General features: G+C 38.4%; 1 pseudogene; it reads right to left on the reverse strand.

The window, feature by feature from the left end:
* Positions 1-4,169: 4,169 nt before the first annotated feature.
* LOC133227403 (endogenous retrovirus group K member 25 Env polyprotein-like) lies at positions 4,170-6,102 on the reverse strand (annotated as a pseudogene).
* Between the last annotated feature and the right edge of the window lie 13,731 nt (positions 6,103-19,833).

Here is a 19,833-nt window from a genome sequence, read left to right on the forward strand (position 1 = left end):
AGGTTGTTTGCATGGTGTCCCCTCTTTCTTCTGTTAGGCACAGGGTGGGGTCCATTCACTTCAGTCTAGACAGGCACTGGGCTGGCCTGGGGTACATTTACATTTTGGAGAGTGTAAATTTCCTCTACACCATCTTCATCTGTGTTGCACATGAATGTGCCTCTGATTTCTGATTGAGTGCCTGGCACATCTCTTTGGCAATAGCACTGAAAGACAGAGGGATGTCTTGCTCTGTTCTTTAGAGGTTCCTAATTCAGTTCTCCAACCACCTACCACTCAGCTTCAGAATTTGGCACATGCCTTGAACAGGAGAGCAGCAGAGTGCATGGAACAGGTCCACTCCTTCTAGTAGATATTTTATTTTCTAACACCACAATGCAGAGCTTTCATTCTGCATTTAATTAATTATTTATTTATTTATTTTAAAAGTATAATTGCTTTACAATGTTATGTTGATTTCTGCTGTATGATGAAGTGAAAGTTATTTGTATACATGTATCTTTTCTCTCCTGAGCCTCCCTCCTATCCCCATCCCATCCCTCTTGACTGTATTTTAGAAACTATTGACCTAGTTCTATGTACTCTTATAAGCCTTGAAACTCAGCAAATAGTTTATAGAAAGAAACAACTGTGTGTTTGAGACCTCTCAAATTTTCCATATTGTACTTTATATCCACACGACTGCCAACAGCTCCACTGTTTTTTCCTCTTTACCCAGTGAACATTTCTCATGAGCCTATGGTGTTTAATTCAATAAATTTAAGTATTGTGCAAAACCAACCGTTAAGTCCAAGGTGTAGTTTTATTTCAGCCCCTCCTCCTTATAGACAATTTCTGACTACCTTCCATATCAGAACATTTTCTTTGGGGTAAACACATATATATCGTAGAAGGAACAAAGTTAATGAGTAATGCAAGTTAAACTATTTTGTGTAATAAATAATATTTTAATTTTGAAAGATGCTCATTTATTTAGAAATTTTAGATAAATAAACATCTGGGCTTAAAAGCGTTCTTCAAAATTTAACACTTGTTTTTCCTATTTTGATTCAGAACCTTCTCTTATCTATATATGATAATTTTTAGATATTTACAATTGCACCTTCATATTTTAAACCAAGGAGTGTTTTAAAACCACGTGGGGAAGAGCACAACAAAAAGAGCCAGCTGTTGGCCTTTCAATTAAGAAAACAATAAGCCTCCACATTGTGGAGTGACAATGAACCAACAATCCAATTTCAACAAAGCAGTGAACAAAGCAAAAACTGCAACAGATGCTGTTTTCAATATTATCAAACACTCTATATAGAATAAACTCCCTTGAAAATTTAGCAGAGAGAACATGCCAATTTTTGATTAATTCAAATTTGCCTCAGCTCTCGAGAGCTCAAGCAGAAAACTGACTTGCCCCTATGGTACTAGAACTAGAGACAGTGATCAGTGATTCAAAAGAAATAAAACTCAAATCCAGATGGCTATAGGGCAAACTATAAACCTTTCAAGGAAATTTTTAAGTGAACGCATTAAAAAGCCTTTCTCTACATACAGTGAAACAACATTTTACTGCCTACCCAGCAAACAGTAACTTTCAGCATCATCTCTAACGTTTTTTGATTTCTGCCTACTTAGTAGAACCAACACGATATCATAGCAGCGATTCTAGTGGAATGGTTCACCTACTTGCTCCTTCATTTAATGCAATCTCTTTTAACACATTGCATTGTGTGTATGTGTGTGTGTGTGTGTGTGTGTGTGTGTGCATGTGTACGTGTATAACTATTAAGGATCTAATTAAAGTTAAGGTTATTCACTACGGAGAAAGGCACATTTGAACTCACAAAGCTTTACATAAAATTACTGAGAATTTCATGAAGCTTAAAATTTTTGCCTGGCCTCTAGGACCTGAGGATAAAAAGAAAATCTTCCTTAAGGTCCATGTAGATATGATAACTTATTATGATATACAAGTCACATTTCAAATCAGAAAGGATGTTCAGTAAATGATTCTGAGAAAAGTTTGGAAAATCATACCCATTAACTCTCCACACTATTTCAAACATAACTCCTGATATATTAAAGATCATAAATATTCTATTTAAAAAATAAAGGAGAATATGGAAGACCAAATATATGCCTTTGGCCAAGGGAGAATTTTTTCAAGAATGCATGAAAAGCTAAAGCCACAAAGGGAAACATAATAATATAATAAATCTGAATTTATAAAGATTAGATACCTATTCATGGAAAAAAATGACCACAAACAAAATTTTAAAGACTACTGGCCCTCAAGGAGAAAATATTTATAATAATATAATAGCCAAATGGTATCCATCCAGAATGTAATAATGTAATTATTCTCAAAAGAAAAATAAGGAAATATTTAAATCAGATATTTCACAGAAGCATAAATATAAATGAGTATTCAGCATAAAGATAGTTGATTCTATTAATTACTAAGGAAATCAAATTAAAGCAACAAAGAAAGAGCATTCTTTTCACACATAAAATTGTCAAAAATTTAAAAAGGCAGTTTAAAGAAACTTTACAAAATGATGGAATCTGAGTCTTCTCCAGTGGCTCAGTGATAAAGAATCCACTGGCCAATGAATGAGACACAGATTCAATCCCTGTGAAGATCCCACATACTGAGGAAGCAGCTAAGCCCATGTGTCACAACTACTGAGACTGTGTTTTAGAGCTCGGGAACCACAAGTTCTGAGCCCAAGTGCTGTAACCACAGAAGCCCATGAGCCCTAGAGCCTGTGCTCCACAACCAGGGAAGCTACTGCAATGAGAAGCTTGCACACCACTGCTAGAGAGTAGCCCCTGCTCACCACAACTAGAGAAAAGCCAGTGCAGCAATGAAGACCCAGTGAAGACAAAAAAAAAAAAAAAGATGGAACCTAAAAGTGCACAATGTAGGCGTGTTGTTCACTAACCAAGTCATGTCCAACTCTTCGCGACCCCATGGACTGCACGTAGGCATAAACATTATTCAATAGGGTAATAAAGCCATAAAATATGACAACAAAATTATAATTCCTGCTAATAAATGTTAAATATATTAAATAGTATTACTCATATATAGAATTTTACTGGAAGCTCTAAGATAATCTAAGAAGTATAGTATTTACAGAAAATATTTTCTAAGTCAGTTTTTTTTTAATAAAAATTACATATATAATCACTTCAAATATATCCATTAATCATTTATCATATGTTAGAAATTAGGACTGACAATACCTTATCAGGACATACCATATTTTTAGGAATTCCATATAATTTTTAGAATACTTATATTTAAAACGTTTACTCATACAATATAACCTGAAAAAACTTCTCACTCATTTGACAATGCTTCCCATGCAACTTCACGTACTAAATAAGGTGCATGTGTGCTAAATTGCTTCAGTCTTTCCTCTTGAGACTCCATGGACTGTAGCCTGCCAGGTTCCTCTGTCCATGGGATTCTCCAGGCAAGAATACTGGAGTGGGTTACTGTGCCCTCCTCCGGGGGGATCTTCCCAACCCAGGGATAAAACCCACATCTCTTACATCTACCTTCATTGGCAGGCAGTTCTTTACCACTAAGGACACCTGGGAATCACAGGGATCACAGATAACTAGACTTAACATTAAGATATATCACTTACATCTCAATGACACAGAAAGATAAATAACAAGTCTTTCAAGAGACCTAGCTTCCTCTAACTGAAAAGAAAAACCTAGATTTAGAATATTGAAAGAGACTCATCTTGGCCATTGTTGGGGATTTTCTCCCCAGGACTTGGAAGCAACGAACCTGAATGAATGACACTCAGGCAGTTTCTTGCAAGGAGTCAAGCCTTTTTATAGAAGCAGGAACAAAGAGCTTAGAGTATACAGCCAGCAGAGCGCATACAGGGTTAACACCTAATCAGTAAAAATATTTCAAGGACAGCGCGCTCTAAGTGACCCATGTGCTTATCCCATAGCCTGTTTTCTCAAGCAACATCTTTAATATTTATTATTAAATCTTGATGCCGGGCATAACCAAAGGCAGGAGATGTTTTTCTACCCACAGCACACCAAGCCAGGGTACTTTTGGCCCTTCACCATTTTCCCAAGGGCTTCCTTCAGCCAGCTATTTTGTATTGCATTTCCCAATATATCCTCCTTTTGTTTTTAATTTAAGCATGGTAGCTGCTAGTTAGACTCTGTTGTGGGAGGCATGGCGTCTTGAGGAGAGACATCTATATCCTATAAGCAATGACAGAAAAATCAGAGTGATTAATACATATATAAAAATGTTGCTTCCTGAAAACCAAGTTCTAGGGTGTAGAGACAATAGGGTTTTGGTTAAAGTACCATAAAATTGAGTGCTGTACAATTCCTTAGGTACCTTAACTTGAAAATTAGCAACTTGTTGTTTCAACAAATTGATGTCTAAAACTTGAGTTATCTGTGAGATCCTGCAAATGCGCTTTAACTTTATCCCAAGGATATTCAGTGCTATTATAGGGCATGTTAGTCAGACAAAAAGAAGTAAAATTCCAGTGACAACATATACGTGTTTGGAAAGTCAGTTGTTGCACTTGATCTCCTAAGGGGATAACCAGAGTTTGTAACTCACTAATTCGTGTTTGTAATTGCTGATCTATTTGAGCTTGTCGAGTCCAAAGATTATGAGAGTCTTTGTGCCAAGCAGTGATAAAATCATGATTTTGTATAGAATTATGTAAAGCCATACCAGACAAAGTTCCTACAGTCATAATAGAAATAAGGCTTAAGATGCCTGCAATAATCCACCCAATGATGCGCTTAGATCACCTAAGTCCAGTTTTCAACAATACAGAAAGAAATACAGAATCAGTTAAGTTTATGGGAAGCCATAACTCGGATCTTTGTTTAACTAGTGCAATGCTAGCATCGTGATATGAAATGGTGTGATTAAGGCAGGTATACAATGCACATGCAGTACAATTGACAATCTTGGCTGATAAGTCAATATCAAAATGTCCTACAATAAATAAGTATGGAAGGTGAACACACGATTGCATATAGCCAGTACTATTGTATAGGAAGGTATAATTAGAAGGACGAAACACACCCATAGTCCCATAAACATTAGCGAAGTGCTCTAAGGCTGCTGGAATTTTCCAAATGTGCCATTGCTTTGGCCCCACAATGGGGACGACAATCCTGGGTCGTGGGGATGATAAGCCCCCGTTATACCAATTCAGCAATATGTTCTTATCAGTCCAGGAACTTGTCTTAGATTTATGAAAGCCTCCAATGCTTGATCTATTAAACCAGGAGCAATTATGATGTTCCTCCTGCTCTTCAGAACAGTTTACAAACAAACCGTGAGGTCCCCAGTCAACAAATTTAAATGTATGATTAGTATGATTTTGCTGAATTATAGAAACTTTTCCAAATTGGCCTCGACAATCACACCAATGTAACGGTTGTATTGCCTGTTTTCTTCTCCAAGATACAATATGACATGAAGGTTCCTCTGGTTGAAAAAGCGAGTTCAAATAGTTGGCTATCTGGCCTGGATAATGTCGCTTGGTGCCAGTAAGTAAGAAAGATGCTGTAGCAAACATTCCCAGATGCAAAGCAGTCCCATTGTTGGCAGAGTATGCCCACCATTGTGGGAAGATAGTCATGCAAAGGGGATGAGATCCGAAACAGATAGGCAAGGTTTTGAATCCCATGGAAATGTTGATTGGCTTTCCCTCATCTTCTTCATGAATTGGTTGCTTTATGGACCAGGGACTTGGAAAATGCATGCTATCTTTAGTAAAGATCATAGGGGCTTTGTCTACCAAATCTACTATGGAGAGAAGTGGTGGGTTGGGTATGTATGCCCAATAAACATATTCTGCACTTACCCCAGAGGAATAGGAAAGAACAGCTAACATTGGCAGAAACAGCTTATCTGGAGTCATAGGAGTTTCAATACTCTTCAGTGTCTGCTCAGCCTGACGAGTCATGTTTTTCACTTGAGCACATGTTGGGTAAGGATTCAGACGATGGCGTTTCCTCATTGGTTCCTCCAGGGTCATTGACGAGACCCTTTGTGTCAACTTCATCACTCCCTGAGGGAGTCCGGTCTTGGGGTCCCTCTCAGTAATGGACATGGTGAAGGGAAACCTAGATTTCCTCTCCATCTGCAATGACAAGACCATAACCCTTGCCTAGGAGTTGTAAGATTCCTGGCAGCCACTGATTAAATTGCTTATAACATATTGGTGTATTGATTTCTAATTTGCTGTTTTTGTCTTCTGCAAAATGTCTATCTTCACGAGTATCAGAATTATTTTTTGTTAAGTTTAAAAAATTCAGGGAATAAAGAGTTAAAGATAATAGTAATTGAGGGTTCATGGGATAAGAAGTGTATCTCTTTTTCCATATTTCCCCTTTCTGTTTTAATAAATGAGTTTTTAGGGTGCGGTGGGCTCTTTCAATAATGGCTTGACCCTGAAGATTGTAGGGTATTCTTGTAATGTGTGTTATGTTCCATTCTGATAAAAATGAACAAAATGAATGCAAGGTAAATGCAGGTCCATTATCTGTTTTCAAGACAGAAGGAATCCCCATAATGGGGAGGGTGAGTAAGAGTGTGGAAATGGTGTGTTTACTGGATTCTGAAGAGACAGGTACTGCCCAGATAAAGCCTGAAAATGTATCAACTGAGACAAAAAGCAAAGAAAACTTTCCTAAGGAGCAGTGAGTGAAATCAGATTGCCAAAGGGAGTTAGGCTGTTGCCCCTGGGGATTAACTCCTGAAATCGTAGTTCGTAAGTGCAGAGGGGCGCAAACATCACAGGTTTTAATAATATGCTGCGCTTCAGTGAGAGGAATATGGTATTTAGAGTGCAATCTGTTGGCATTGGTATGAAGATTAGCATGCTCATCATTGGCAGACGTAAAAATGGGTGCTATGAGCCTGTCAACAGCATCATTTCCTGCAACCAGAGGGCCAGGTAAACCTGAATGAGTGTGTATATGTGCAATAAAGAAAGGTTCTGTACATGAGTGAATTAAGGCTTGAGTCTGTGAAGAGAGAGTATATAATTCTTCATTTAGGTTGTATAAAAAGGCGGTAACAAAATTGGGAAAAAGGGAAGCAAGGTATTTGGAATCAGTATATACGTTGAAGGATAATGGTTGAAGCGACAAAAAAGCATATAAAGCATACAATTTAACTCTTTGTATTGAAGAATAGGTAGTGGGTAATTTTTCTTTGATATCAGGGCCGACAATCCCTGCTATGCCTTCTTGTTGCCATCAATGAAATAGGTGGGTGCATTGGAAATAGTCTGGGATGCAATGATATTAGTTACAATGAATCTAGTACATTGTAGAAAGTCCCATAATTTTCCTTTTGGCAAATGAAATGAGATAACATTTTGAAAATCACTTAATGCCATTTGCATGGTCAAGTTATACTGTAAGGCAATTTGCAATTCCTTTTTTGTCAAGGGAACGTGTATTGCATATGGATCAAATCCAGTCAAAGTTTGTATATGGCTTCTTCCTGACATAATTAAGGGCCCTATTTTCTCAATATATGATACAATTTTTTTAGACTGTTTAGTGTGTAAATATACCCATTCTACTGGGCTATGCTGACTTATAATTGCTGTGGGCGAATGTTCAGTGGGGAATATATATAAAGACATTGGTTGATCATGATCTAGCCGAGTTGACAAAGACTGTTGAATGCATTTCTCCATTAAGGCCAGTTCTTCTTTGGCCTCTTTTGACCCTAGTTGCCTAGGGATATTAGGGTCAGGGGATCCCTCTAAAATTTTAAATAGATTTTGTAAGACATAGGTGTGGATGCCAACAGATGGCCGCAGCCAATTAATATCTCCTAGCAATTTTTGAAAATCATTCAGCGTGCATAGAGACTGCACAGAAATTTGAGTTTTTTGAGGTTTGATTTTAGATTCTTCCATAACTTGTCCTAAATAATTAAAGGGTGCTTTCTATTGAATTTTATCTGGCGCAACAAGCAGGCCATGACTTTGAAGAGTAGTAGTAACTTCATTGTATAACTGTTGCAAACAAAGTTCAGATTCCATAGAAAGAAGTATATCATCCATGTAATGAATTATAAATGCAGTAGGATACTTATCTCTAATGGGTTGTAATAAAACAGATATGAGATATTGGCAAGTGGTAGGAGAGTTCATCATTCCCTGAGGTAGCACCTTCCATTGAAATCTTTTAACAGGAGCCATGTGATTTATAGAAGGAACTGAAAAGACAAAACGCTTTCTATCTTTAGCGTGCAGAGGTATAGTAAAAAAGTAGTCTTGTAAGTCAATAATAATTATAGACCATCCTTTTGGTACCATAGAAGGGGAGGGCAATCTAAGTTGTAAGGGCCCCATAGGTAACATGGTATTATTAACATTTCTTAAATCTATCAACATTTGCCATTTTCCTGATTTCTTTTTTATTACAAAAATAGGAGAATTCCAAGGGGAAAATGAAGGTTCTATATGAGCCTTTTGTAATTGTTAATTTATTAATTGCATAAGAGCTGCCAATTTTTCTTTAGTTAGGGGCCATTGAGGTGTCCATACTGGGGTACCAGATTCCCAATCGAGAGGCAGCAGTGTTAACTCAATGGCCCCCATTAAAAAGGTTCATTTAAAGAAATTGTGGCTTTTGTTTGTTCAAAAAAATCCCGTACTCATAAATTGATAGGGATATTAGTAATATATGGTTTAAGATAAGCTACAATTTGATCAGGGCCATACACTTGTAAATAGGATGCATTGACAAAAGTTTGTGTGGCATCAGTTTTATCCATTCCTAATAGTTTAGAAGGAGCCATAACCTTACCCCAATCAAGGGGCCATTCTGCAGCTCTAATGATTGAAATGTTAGCTCCGGTATCTAACATGCCTGTGAAATTTTTTCCCCATATGCATAAAGTAAGCATGGGTTTCTGATGTTCCTTTAATAAGGTGGATAGTGCAGCAGTAAGGTTGGTACTGCCAAAGCCTCCCTGCCGAACTTTATCAGATGCCTTCATTGGTTTGACATATGGCAAAAGTAATAATTGTGCAAAATGTTCCCCTTTTTGTAAGTATACATTTCTCATTTTCACAGTATTTACCGTAACATGTATTTCCCCTTCATAATCTTCATCCACAACACCAGTCAATACCACTGAACCTCTCATTGTGCAGCTACTACATCCTAAAATTAGTCCCATTGTCTCTGGTGGAATCGGGTCATAATATCCAGTGGGAATTTTGTGGGGGTTGTATAACTCTATTAGTTTCATATCATAAGGACTAGGTATATCAATGCAAGCACTCTTAGATGTAGCTGCTCGTAGCGTCATAACGCTAGGTCCTCCTTTTGTAGTGGGGCTAGAGGACAGCCCCTTTATCAGTTTCCTTGTTGTTTTTGTTGTGCACCAGGGTTCAAAGTATTTCCATCCTTATCAAATTTAGAATGACATTCATTCAGCCAATGGAACCCCTTTTTACATCTTGGACATACTCCTGGGGTCTCTTCTTATTAGAAGTATTATTATTATTATTATTTTGGCCTGTGTTGGCAGGTGGCATTGTTTTTTCATATGGCTGGGCTTCCCACAGGTAAAACATTTGGCATTAGTAGCTTATGTACATTAAAATTTTCTAATGTTGCCAATTTTGCTCTACGGGAACTAGATCCAATATCCTTATAAGCTTTCAAATATTCAATAAGAGAGCTAGTCTCTCGAATTGGTCTAAGCATGGATTGACATTCCTCATTAGTGTTTTCAAAAGCAAGTTGTTTGAAAATAATATTTTATAAAGTCACATCCTTAATAGATTTTTCGATTGTATCCTTTAATTTCCCTATAAATTGAGAATATTCCTCTTGATATCCTTGAATAATCTTAATAAATGAACCATCAGAGTTAGTGCTATCAACCTTTGCTTATGCCCTGCAGGCAGTTTCTTTAATGAAATGTAACATCTGAGGGGTAATATTAGCTAATTGCACAATCATATTGGCTATGGCTCTTGTTCCAGTGAGTATATCATAGGTTAAATCGGCAGGGTTACCATGATATTGCTGGTCAATCATCAGCTGTCGGGCCTCATCATTAACCCACATTTGCCACTGAAGTAATTGTTGAGGATTTAAAATCATCTTTGTTACTTGAAAAAAATCATATGGCATCCAATGGTCAGCCCATCCTCCGAGCAATTCTATACAGTAAGGAGAAGTAGGTCCATACAGAGTGCATGCTTTCTTAAAGCTAGACAACATGCCAAAATCTAGATTAGCCCAAGTATTCTGGCCTTGGACAGGTTGATTAAATTACATTGGGAAAGCGAAAGTGCAAGCAGGCATCTCCTGAGGAGGAGTGAAATGATTAGTACGAGCAAAGTTAGCAATTGCTATTACAGGTGGAGAGGAAGGAAAAACCTCAGATTTGGGCTGTCCGTTGAATGAAATGACCTCAGTTCTAAGTGGCTTCAGTTTTGACATATTCTGTATATATTTGTCTCTTATATATATATATATATATGCATATATATATATATATATACATATCCTGTATATATATGTCTCAGTTGTGTCTGATTGAGCATAACATTCTTGCATTTCAAAGCACCTTGCATGTCTTGTTCATTAAGCTCATATTCATGCAAAGACCAAACAGTCTCTACCTCCAAATCAACATTATGTCCTTCAATTTGTTCTATGACAGCCCATATGAGTGACCAGGTAACCCACCATTGAGGAGGAATGTGAACTCCCTGCCGATATGCTCACAAAACATTATTTTTAACCCTTTTCCATATGTCTAGATTCAGTGTCCCCTCTTCTGGGAACCATGAATTGTTCCAGTAAAATATGATAGCAGTCGTTCAACTGATCTCTTGAAACATTAACACTGTTTTGTTTCAAAAAATGATGCATTATAGAAATGAAAGGAATTTTACTGTTATGTTGTCCCATCCTGCTTACCTTTTTCTGTAGGCACTCGTTGCTTTGTTTAGCCTTCCTTTCAAGTCCCTGTTCAGGTGCCACTTGTTGGGGATTTTTCTCCCTGGGACTTGGAAGCGATGAACCTGAAAGAATGACACTCGGACAGTCTCTTGCAAGGACTGACAAGTTTATTTCTGCAGTCAAGCCTTTTTATAGAAGCAGGAACAAAGAGCTTAGAGTATACAGCCAGCAGAGCGCGTATGGGGTTAACACCTAATCAGTAAAAATATTTCAAGGACAGCGCGCTCTAACTGACCCATGTGCTTATCCCATAACCCATTTTCTCAAGCAACATTCTTAATATTTATTATTAAATCTTGGCACCAGGCATAACCAAAGGCAGGAGATGTTTTTCTACCCGCAGCACACCAAGCCGGGGTACTTCTGGCCCTTTGCCATTTTCCCAAGGACTTCCTCCAACTGGCTATTTTGTATTGCGCTTTCCAACAGCCATTTTCTGGGATTGTTTCTTCAGTTGCTAAATTGCCAATTCAATTATACTCAATAACAGTAATAGAAAAAATACACAATGCTCATTTGTGTTTACATGCATCATTTCCAAATAAACTTGAATCTGCATTGAAGCTACCTGACCCCATAAATAAAGATCAAAACAAAATTAAACATCCATTTATGATAAAAACTCTCCAGAAAGCAAGAATAAAAAGAACATACCTCAACATAACAAAAGCTATATATGACAAACCCACAGCAAACATTATCCTCAATGGTGAAAAATTTAAAGCATTTCCTCTAAAGTCAGGAAAAACACAAGGGTGCCCACTGTCACCACTACTATTCAACATGGTTTTGGAAGTTTCGGCCACAGCAATCAGACCAGAAAAAGACATAAAAGGAATCCAAATTGGAAAAGAAGAAGTAAAACTCTCACTGTTTGCAGATGATGTGATCCTCTACATAGCATAAAGACTCCACCAGAAAATTACTAGAACTAATCAATGAATATAGTAAAGTGGCAGGATATAAAACCAACACACAGAAATCCCTTGCATTCCTATACACTAATAATGAGAAAATAGAAAGAGAAATTAAGGAAACAATTCCATTCACCATTGCAACGGAAAGAATAAAATACTTAGGAATATATCTACCTAAAGAAACTAAAGACCTATATATAGAAAACTATAAAACACTGGTGAAAGAAATCAAAGAGGACACTAATAGCTGGAGAAATATACCATATTCATAGATTGGAAGAATCAATATAGTGAAAATTAGTATACTACCCAAAGCAATCTATAGACTCAATGCAATCCCTATCAAGCTACCAACGGTATTCTTCACAGAGCTAGAAGAAATAATTTCACAATTTGTATGGAAATACAAAAAACCTCAAATAGCCAAAGCAATCTTGAGAAAGAAGAATGGAACTGGAGGAATCAACCTGCTTGACTTCAGGCTCTACTACAAAGCCACAGTTATCAAGACAGTATGGTACTGGCACAAAGACAGAAATATAGATCAGTGGAACAAAATAGAAAGCCCAGAGATAAATCCATGCACCTATGGACACCTTATCTTTGACAAAGGAGGCAAGAATATACAATGGATTAAAGACCATCTCTTTAACAAGTGGTGCTGGGAAAACTGGTCAACCACTTGTAAAAGAATGAAACTAGAACACTTTCTAATACCATACACAAAAATAAACTCAAAATGAATTAAAGATCTAAATGTAAGACCAGAAACTATAAAACTCCTAGAGGAGAACATAGGCAAAACACTCTCCGACATAAATCACAGCAGGATCCTCTATGACCCACCTCCCAGAATATTGGAAATCAAAGCAAAAATAAACAAATGGGACCTAATTAAAATTAAAAGTTTCTGCACAACAAAGGAAACTATAAGCAAGGTGAAAAGACAGCCTTTGGAATGGGAGAAAATAATAGCAAATGAAGCAACTGACAAACAACTAATCTCAAAAATATACAAGCAACTCCTGTAGCTCAATTCCAGCAAAATAAACGACCCAATCAAAAAATAGGCCAAAGAACTAAATAGACATTTCTCCAAAGAAGACAAACAGATGGCTAAGAAACACATGAAAAGATGCTCAACATCACTCATTATCAGAGAAATGCAAATCAAAACCACTATGAGGTACCATTTCACACCAGTCGGAATGGCTGCGATCCATAAGTCTACAAGCAATAAATGCTGGAGAGGGTGTGGAGAACTTACACTGTTGGTGGGAATACAAACTAATACAGCCACTATGGAGAACAGTGTGGAGATTCCTTAAAAAACTGGAAATAGAACTGCCTTATGACCTAGTAATCCCACTGCTGGGCACACACACTGAGGAAACCAGAATTGAAAGAGACACATGTACCCCAATGTTCATCGCAGCACTGTTTATAATAGCCAGGACATGGAAGCAACCTAGATGTCCATCAGCAGATGAATGGATAGGAAAGCTGTGGTACATAAACACAATGGAGTATTGCTCAGCCATTAAAAAGAATACATTTGAATCAGTTCTAATGAGGTGGATGAAACTGGAGCCTATTATACAGAGTGAAGTAAGCCAGAAAGAAAAGCACCAATACAGTATACTAACACATATATATGGAATTTAGAAAGATGGTAATGATAACCCTGTATGCGAGACAGCAAAAGAGACACAGATGTATAGAAAAGTCTTTTGGACTCTGTGGGAGAGGGAGAGGGTGGGATGATTTGGGAGAATGACATTGAAACATGTATAATATCATACAAGAAACTAATTGCCAGTCCAGGTTCGATGCATGATACAGGATGCTTGGGGCTGGTGCACTGGGATGACCCAGAGGGATGGTACAGGGATGGAGGTGGGATGGGTGTTCAGGATGGGGAATACATGCACACCTGTGGCAGATTCATGTTGATGTATGGCAAAACCAATACAATATTTTAAATTAATTAGCCTCCAATTAAAATAATTTAAATTTAAATTAAAAAATCAAAGCATAGGCAAAGAATTTAGCTTTTGATGTAAGAAGATATTTCTTCTAAGGAAGAAAACAAAAAACATAGTTTTGATACATGCAGTTTGAACTACCTAGTCTACTATGTTAAGCTTGCTGAGAAGAAAACACAATGAAACATCTTAAATAAATGGCTTGCATTATTTAAAAAAAAAAAAAAAAGATCAAAACAAGTAAAAGAGAACAGGGCTAGGGCTCATGTACTGAGATAACATATATACACCCAAAATATTGATAAAAGCCAAAACAATTCCAAGATGTTCACTCTGATACAGTAGCACAAATATCAGGGGGTATTGTTGCCCAGATCTCAAGGAACCTTGAGGTCAAACAGTGTTACCAAAAACCCCCCCAGAATGTTGTTTAATTTGTGGGAGCATAGTTGAAGATTATAGCAAATATCCTCTTGCAACAGTACAAGAAAAGATTCTACACATGGATATGACCAGATGGTCAAAACTGAAATCAGATTGACAATATTCTTTATAGCCAAAGATAGAGAAGGTCTATACAGTCAGCCAAAACAAGACTGGGAGCTGACTGTGGCTCAGATCATGAACTAATTATTGCCAAATTCAGACTTAAATTTAAGAAAGTACGGAAAACCACTAGACCATTCAGGTATGACCTAAATCAAATCCCTTACGATTATACACTGGAAGTGATAAATGGATTCAAGCAAGGGATTAGATCTGATAACAGAGTGCCTGAAGAACTATGGACAGAGGTACATGACATTGTACAGGAAGCAGTCATCAAGTACACCCCCAAGGAAAAGAAATGCAAAAAGGCAATTTGGTTGTCTGAGGAGGTCTTACAAATAGCTGAGAAAAGAAGAGAAGCTAAAGGCAAAGGAAAAAAGGAAAGATATACCCATTTGAAAGCAGACTTCCAGAGAATAGCAAAGAGAGATAAGAAAGCCTTCCTCAGTGATCAATGCAAAGAAATGGACAAAAACAATAGAATGGGAAAGACTAGAGATCTCTTCAAGAAAATTAGTGATAGCAAGGGAATACTTCATGCAAAGATGGGCTCGATAAAGGACAGAAATGGTATGGACCTAACAGAAGCAGAAGATATTAAGAAGAGGTGGCAAGAATACACAGAAGAACTATACAAAAAATATCTTCACAACCAAGATAATCACGATGGTGTCACTCACTTAGAGCCAGACATCCTGGAATGTGAAGTCAAGTAAGCCTTAGGAAGCATCACTATAAACAAAGCTAGTGGAGGTGATGGAATTCCACTTGAACTGTTTCAAATCATAAAAGATGATGCTTTGAAAGTGCTGCACTCAATATGCCAGCAAATTTGGAAAACTCAGTAGTGGCCACAAGACTGGGAAAGGTCAATTTTCCTTCCAATCCTAAAGAAAGGCAATGCCAAAGAATGCTCAAACTACTGCACAGTTGCACTCATCTCACATGCTAGTAAGGACTTCCCTGGTGGCTCAGAGAGTTAAGCATCTGTCTACAATGCGGAAGAGCCAGGTTCAATCCCTGGGTTGGGAAGATCCCCTGGGGAATGAAATGGCAATCCACTCCAGTACTATTGCCTGGAAAATCCCATGGACAGAGGAGCCTGGTAGGCTACAGTCCATGGGGTCGCAAACAGCTGGACATGACTGAGCGACTTCATTTTCACTTTCACACACGAATAAGTTCAGTTCAGTAGCTCAGAGGTGTCTGACTCTTTGTGACCCCATGAATTGCAGCACGCCAGGCCTCCCTGTCCATCACCAACTCCCGGAGTTCACTCAAACTCATGTCCATCGAGTCGGAGATGCCATCCAGCCATCTCATCGTCTGTCATCCCCTTCTCCTCCTGCCCACAAACCCTCCCAGCATCAGAGTCTTTTCCAATGAGTCAACTCTTCACATGAGGTGGCCAAAGTACTGGAGTTTCAGCTTCAGCATCATTCCTTCCAAAGAACACCCAGGACTGATCTCCTCCAGAATGGACTGGCTGGATCTCCTTGCAGTCCAAGGGACTCTCAAGAGTCTTCTCCAACACCACAGTTCAAAAGCATCAATTCTTCAGCACTCAGCTTTCTTCACAGTCCAATTCTCACATCCATACATGAGCACTGGGACCATAGCCTTGACTACAAAGACATTTTCAATATGCTTTTCAACATGCTATCTAGGTTGGTCATAACTTTCCTTCCAAGAAGTAAGCGTCTTTTAATTTAATGGCTGCAGTCACCATATGCAGTGATTTTGGAGCCCCCCAAAATAAAGTCTGACACTGTTTCCACTGTTTGCCTTTCCATTTCCATGAAGTGATGGGACCAGATGCCATGACCTTCGTTTTCTGAATGTTGAGCTTTAAGCCAACTTTTTCACTCTCCTCTTTCACTTTCATCAAGAGGCTTTTTAGTTCCTCTTCACTTTCTTCCATAAGGGTGGTGTCATCTGCATATCTGAGGTTATTGATATTTCTCCCGGCAATCTTGATTCCAGCTTGTGCTTCTTCTAGTCCAGCATTTCTCATGGTGTACTCTGCATATAAGTTAAATAAGCAGGGTGACAATATACAGCCTTGACATACTCCTTTTCCTATTTGGAACCAGTCTGTTATTCCATGTCCAGTTCTAACTGTTGTTTCCTGACCTGCATACAAATTTCTCAAGAGGCAGATCAGGTGGTCTGGTATTCCCATCTCTTTCAGAATTTTCCACAGTTTATTGTGATCCACACAGTCAAAGGCTTTGGCATAGTCAATAAAGCAGAAATAGATGTGTTTCTGGAACTCTCTTGCTTTTTTGATGATCCAGCGAATGTTGGCAATTTGATCTCTGGTTCCTCTGCCTTTTCTAAAGCCAGCTTGAACATCTGGAAGATCACGGTTCATGGACTGCTGAAGCCTGGCTTGGAGAATTTTGAGCATTACTTTACTAGCGTGTGAGATGACTGCAATTGTGTGGTAGCTTGAGCATTCTTTGGCATTGCCTTTCTTTTGGATTGGAATGAAAACTGACTTTTTCCAATCCTGTGGCCACTGCTGAGTTTTCCAAATTTGCTGGCATATTGAGTGCAGCACTTTTACAACATCATCTTTCAGGATTTGAAATAGCTCAACTGGAATTCCATCACCTCCACTACCTTTTTCATAGTGATGTTTTATAAGGCCCACTTGACTTCACATCCCAGGATTTCTGGCTCTAGGTGAGTAATCACACCATCGTGATTATCTTGGCCATGAAGATCTTTTTTGTACAGTTCTTCTGTGTATTCTGGCCACCTCTTCTTGACATCTTCTGCTTCTGTTAGGTCCATAACATTTTTGTCCTTTATCGAGCTCATCTTTGCATGAAATGTTCCCTTGGTATCACTAATTTTCTTGAAGAGATCTCTAGTCTTTCCCTTTCTGTTGTTTTCCTCTATTTCTTTGCATTGATCGCTGAGGAAGGCTTTTTTTTTTTTATCTCTTCTTGCTATTCTTTGGAAGTCTGCATTCAAATGCTTGTATCTTTCCTTTTCTCCTTTGCTTTTCACTTCTCTTCTTTTTACAGCTATTTGTAAGGCCTCCCCAGACAGCCATTTTGCTTTTTGTATTTCTTTTCCATGGGGATGGTCTTGATCCCTGTCTCCTGTACAATGTCACGAACCTCAGTCCATAGTTAATAAGGCACTCTATCTATCAGATCTAGGCCCTTAAATCTATTTCTCACTTCCACTGTATAATCATAAAGGATTTGATTCATACCTGAATGGTCTAGTGGTTTTCCCTACTTTCTTCAATTTAAGTCTGAATTTGGCAATAAGGAGTTCATGATGTGAGCCACAGTCAGCTCCTGGTCTTGTTTTTGTTGACTGTATAGAGCCTCTCCATCTTTGGCTGCAAAGAATATTGTCAGTCTGATTTCAGTGTTGACCATCTGGTGATGTCCATATGTAGAGTCTTCTCTTGTTTTGTTGGAAGAGGGTGTTTGCTATGACCAGTGCATTCTCTTTGCAAAACTCTATTAGCCTTTGCCCTGCTTCATTCCATATTCCAAGGCCAAATTTGCCTGTTACTCCAGGTGTTTCTTGACTTCCTACTTTTGCATTCTGGTCCCCCATAATGAAAAGGACATCTTTTTTGGGTGATAGTTCTAAAAGGCCTTGTAGGTCTTCATAGAACTGTTCAACTTGAGCTTCTTCAGCATTGCTGGTTGGGGCATAGACTTGGATTACTGTGATATTGAATGGTTTGCCTTGCAAATGAACAGAGATCATTCTTTTTTGAGATTGCATCCAAGTATTGCATTTTGGACTCTTCTGTTGACCATGATGGCTACTCCATTTTTTCTAAGGGATTCCTGCCCACTGTAGTAGATACAATGATCATCTTAGTTAATTTCACCCTTTCCAGTCCATTTGAGTTCACTGATTCCTAGAATGTCAACGTTCACTCTTGCCATCTCCTGTTTGACCACTTCCAATTTGACTTGATTCATGTACCTAACATTCCAGGTTCCTATGCAATATTGCTCTTTACAGCATCGGACCTTGCTTCTATCACCTGTCACATCCACAACTGGGCTTTGTTTTTGCTTTGGCCCCATCCCTTCATTCTTTCTGGAGTTATTTCTTGACTCATCTCCAGTAGCATATTGGACACCTACCAACCTGGGGAGTTCCTCTTTCAGTATCCTATCATTTTGCCTTTTCATAATATTCATGGAGTTCTCAAGGCAAGAATACTGAATGGTTTGTCATTCCCTTCTCCAGTGGACCACATTCTGTCAGACCTCTCCACCATGACTTGCCCATCTTGGGTGGCCCCACACGGCATGGCTTAGTCTCACTGAGTTAGACAAGGCTGTGGTCCATGTGATTAGATTGACTAGTTTTCTGTGATTATGGTTTCAGTGTGTCTGCCCTCTGATATCCTCTCACAACACCTACCATCTTACTTGGGTTTCTCTTACCTTGGATGAGGGGTATCTCCTCACCGCCACCCCTCCTGACTTTGAATGTGGAGTAGCTCCTCTTGGCCCTCCTGTGCCCAAGCAGCCACCACTCCTTGAACGTGGGTTTGCTCCTCACATGCTAGTAAAGTAATGTTCAAAATTCTCAAAGCCAGGCTTAAACAGTATTTTAATTGAGAACTTCCAGATGTTCAAGCTGGATTTAGAAAAGCCAGAGGAACCAGCAGTCCAATTGCCAACATCTGCTGGATCATTGAAAAAGCAAGAGAATTCCAGAAAAACATCTACTTCTGCTTCATTGATTATACCAAAGCCTTTGACTGTATAGTTCACAACAAACTGTGGAAAAATTATTCAAGAAATGGGAATTCCAGATAACCTTACCTGCCTCCTGAGAAATCTGTATGCTGGTCAAGAAGCAGCAGTTAGAACCCAATATGGAACAACAGACTGGTTCCAAATCAGGAAAGGAGTACATCAGGCTGTATTTTGTCACCCTACCTATTTAACATATATACAGAGTACATCATGTATATATGATGGGCTGGAGGAAACCTAAGCTGGAATCAAGATTACCAGGAGAAATATCAATAACCTCAGATATGCAGATGGCACCACCCTTATGGCAGAAAGTGAAGAGGAATTAAAGAGCCTCTTGATGAAAGTGAAAGAGAAGAGTGAAAAAGCTGGCTTAAAACTCAACTTTTAAAAAAGTCAGATCATCTGGTCCCATCACTTCATGGCAAATAGATTTGGGAACAATGGAAATAGTGACAGACTTAATTTTGTGCGCTCCCAAATCACTGCAGATGGTGACTGCAACCATGAGATTAAAAGATGCTTGCTCCTTGGAAGAAAAGCTATGGCCAACCTAGACAGTCTATTAAAAAGCAGAGACATCACTTTCCTAATAAAGGTCCATCT

Source organism: Bos javanicus, chromosome 16 (assembly GCF_032452875.1).
Source record: "Bos javanicus breed banteng chromosome 16, ARS-OSU_banteng_1.0, whole genome shotgun sequence".
Taxonomy (NCBI): Eukaryota; Metazoa; Chordata; class Mammalia; order Artiodactyla; family Bovidae; genus Bos; species Bos javanicus.